This window comes from Macrotis lagotis, chromosome 1, assembly GCF_037893015.1.
Source record: "Macrotis lagotis isolate mMagLag1 chromosome 1, bilby.v1.9.chrom.fasta, whole genome shotgun sequence".
NCBI classification, from domain to species: Eukaryota; Metazoa; Chordata; class Mammalia; order Peramelemorphia; family Peramelidae; genus Macrotis; species Macrotis lagotis.
In genome coordinates, this window is record NC_133658.1 from 649,133,550 (window position 1) to 649,137,739 (window position 4,190).

At 36.2% G+C, this 4,190-nt stretch overlaps 1 pseudogene; it reads left to right on the forward strand.

Moving 5' to 3' along the window:
• The first annotated feature begins 575 nt into the window (after positions 1-575).
• On the forward strand, positions 576-1,470 carry LOC141522292 (olfactory receptor 4D5-like; annotated as a pseudogene).
• Positions 1,471-4,190: the final 2,720 nt, after the last annotated feature.

A 4,190-nucleotide genomic window follows, 5' to 3' on the forward strand; every position in this document is an offset into this window, starting at 1 on the left:
GCTGTTTGTAGTTGTTGCCATTCAGTGTTCATTTCAGAGGATTGCCAGGATTTGTTCATAAGAAGGTGAATGGATAGGGTTTACCATGTGAAGGTACTATGAGCAAAGATATGGAGGTAAGAAATTGTTGTACTTAAAATATTGTTTAATGTACAAAAAAGGGATCTATTCTCAATTTGTCTAAATCAAATTCATTATGTAAATCAAAGAACTGTTACTGAACTGAGATTCCCTCCTTCCTCCTGCCTTCCTTTCCTCCCTCCCTTCTTCCTTCCTAGCAGCAGGGAAAACAGGTTTCACATATATATATATATATATATATATATATATATATATATATATATATATATATATATGTATGTATGTATATTTATAGAGCCAAGCCCTCTTGGTTTGAGGAACAACCAGCTCTCCTGCTTGCTGAACATTGAGTTTGACCATCAAATATTAGTAGAGATAGCAGCATAATTGCTAATATTAATGCTTAGCAAGACCCCAGGGAATCCTCTGCATGAAATTAGAGTCAGAATCACTGACAGTTTTGCATATTTCCCCTCCAGAACTTCATCAAGTAGATGAATCCAGTCAGTCATACTCAGGGAACAGAATTTCTACTCTTGGGTTTGTCCCAGGCATGGGAGTTCCAGATTTTCTTCTTTATGGGGTTTTTCACTTGTATTTTTTGACAATCATGAGAAAACCTATTCATTGTGGCCATCGTGTCCTCTGACCCCCACCTGCACACAGCCATGTACTTTCTCCAGGCCAATCTCTCCTTTCTAGACTTCTGCTACTCTTCTATCACTTCCCTCAGATGTTGGCTGACCTACTCTCTCACAACCAAACCATTTCCTTTTGGGTTTGCCTCACACAGCTCTTTTTTTCCAACTTCACAATCTTTCTACTTACAGTCATGGCATATGACCACTATGTTGCATCTCCCAGTCACTGTACTACCCACTCATTATGAATCAGGGAGTTTGTGGGCTCTTTATGGCAGGTTCCTGGGTGGGGGGCTTTATCCACTTAATAGTTCAAGTTGCCCTGACTGTCCAACTTCCATTTTGTGGGCCCAACAAATTAGCCAGTTTCTAATGTGTTATGTCCTAGCTGATCAAACCTGCCTGCACAGACACTCAATGGCCTGGTCACTCTGGTGTGCTTTCTGGTACTACTGGGATTTTATTCAGCTCTTCTTATTATGCTTCAGTCATTCCCATGAGGGCAGGAGCATGGTCCACCTGTGCCTCCTACATTGCAGTGGTGACCCTGATCTTTGTTCTTTGTATCTACATCTATGTCCAACCCTTTTGGACCTTCCTTATGGACATGGCAGTCTCTGATCTGTGCACCATGGTCACCCCTATGCTAAATCCTGACATCTACACCCTGAGAACCAAGGAAGTGATTGAAGCCTTGAAGAAACTATGGAGGCAACACAAATTCCCATGGAGGAAACAAGAGCAATAAACAAATGACCTTTAATGGAAGGTATATATGATAATCAGACAGTGTGAGCTAGATGTTTTTGAGGCTGAAAAAGCCTATGAAATAGTTTAATTGGAATGCTTATTGTTTTTCTACTACTCATGTGATCCTTCATCTTCAGACATGTGAAAACAAACCCAGTAATATCTGATATGAACTTTTAGACAGGGTAGAACTTAGATTTATGGGCAAGGGACACCAGCCCTGGATTTAAGGGAGATGGGTTTTTTGTTCATCATTGCCATCTTGACCTATATCTCAATAAGGATTGGAAAGGTATAATAATAATAATAATAATAATAATAATAATAATAATAATAATAATAATAATAATTTCTGAGATCCAGTTCCTGTCATTTTTTGATACCTTCCGTTTCTTCAGATATTTTGAGTTTCGATTTCTTGATATCTTTAAAATTATATCCATGGGCCTACATATTCAGTGTGTCTCTCTGTGTATGTGTATTTGTTCTATTCTAGTTATTTTTCTTACCTTTTGTGTACATGTTTGAGAGTGTGGGTGTTTTCTCTTCCTAAAGAAATACATCTTAGTCTGTAATATTAAAATCCAAATGCAGCATCCCTTTTGTCCTGTGAGTGAAAAGAATTTATTATAAAAATCTGAACATGCTTTTCATTCCTTTTTTTTTTCCTTCCTCTGAGACAGCTATGTGGTACAGTGTATTAAGTGCTGGATCTGGAATTAGGAAGTTCAAATCTAGTCTTAGACACCAATCAGCTGTTTGACTTTGGACAAGTCACTTCACCTCTGTCTGCCTTGATCTCTTCTACCATAAAATAGTCCCTACCTCACATATTATGAGCATCAAATGAGATCAAATGAAATATTTGTAAAGTGCTTAGCAGAGTCCTTGGTACCTAGTAGAGCTTAATAAATGATTGTTCCTTTTTTACCTCTTATCCTTTTTGTTCTTAATAACCCACAAGATGCTTTAGCTTCACTGGGACTCTTGGCAGTTTTTTATAATTTTCTTTTTCCTTCTACAATCTTTCATTTTAATGAGACAATATTCCTTAGTCTTCCACCATTATTTCCATAAGATTCAAGAAATTGATTACATTCTAAATATTTATCATCTTTATTTATCATATATCATTTATCAAACTGGAAACCAACCCATATCTAATAACTGTATTATGAAATGGTTACCATGAACTTGGTTTGGGATTCAGTCTGGTTGTTTTGCTATTATTTATGTTTGTACATATAAACGCACATTTATATTCACATAAATATATTTGTATATGTATATACTGAAATCTGCAATTACTTATAAGGTAAGCCAATGTAAATTAGTGGAAATTGTTTGTAAGGAAAACCCAGTTAGATAACAGAAAACTGTCAGCCAATTTCTCCCCACTATAGCTTAAAATTAAAATAAAACTTCTTCCTGATCTTTACCCTAAATTTATCATAATTTTTTCCTGTGACAAAAATCCATTAAACAAAGAAAAGTTGTGTACTGTACTCTTTTCTGAGTCATTTGGATTCCCATTTTATTTTTTTTAAAACAGTTCAGTAAGAACTTTTATTTCTATTTTTCTGTATTTTCTTCTCTTCTGAGTGGAATGCTGTAGAGACAAATCTATTTAATAAACTTCACAAAGCACCCATAATGCTCCTAAGCTTAGAGTACAGAAGCATCTGACCGAATTATTTATATTATCCTTCCCTAAGAGTATATATGGGGCCAGCTAGGTGGCACAGTGGATGGAGCACTGCTCTTGGAATCAGGACAGGAGTTCGAGCTCTTCCTCAGATGGTTGACACTTAACTAGCTGTGTGACCTTGAGCAAGTCACTTCACCCTGATTGCCTCGCATCCTTGGTCTGATTCAGATTTGACCACTGGATCCAGATGGCTCTGGAGGAGAAAGTGAGGTTGGTGACTTAACACAGCATCCCCTCACTCAAGTTCAATTCATTTCCTTATAATGCCATCACCTCCCTGATGTCATGATCTTTGAAAATGAAGAACAAACATCACAAAAGGGGTGGCTAGGTGGCGCAGTGGATTGAGTTCCTGTCCTCAAAAATAAGTCACAGTTTAATGGAGGGAGGCAGCACACAAAGGCACATTAAAAATGTAATTGTAAAAATGAATGAAACAGACAATCATGTTATTTGAAAATATGATTCCTATATTATCTGAGCGGGATATTGTTCATGTTTAGTCAGTTTTCAATCTTGTCTGACTATCTGTGAAGTTTTTTTTTGAAGAGTCTGGAATGGTTTGCCATTTTCTTCTCCAGCTCATTCTACAGATGAGGAAATGGGGGAAATAATGTGTAAGTAGCTTACTCAGGGTCATAAAGTAATTGTTTGAAACTAGATTTGAACTCACAAAAATGCGTCTTCCTGATTCCAGACCTGGAATATAATACGGTTGGATGATACAGAATCTTAAGAGTATATAATAGGCTCTTCTTAATTTATACTCAATCCATTGGAAATTAATATTTACAAGCAGACACCAGAAGTACCAATCACAGGAACCTCTAGTTTTGAAAAGAAGATAATTTTTAGACATTAATTTTCAACCCCAATTTTATTGATTTAATTTGTTTATTTTTGGAGTGATTTCTGTTTGAAACTGAAAGTCTGTGAAAGTTTTTTTCTGTGAGGATAGAGGTTATTTAAGAATTTCATGTTAAGAAAAAATTGAAATCAGAAATGTCCAT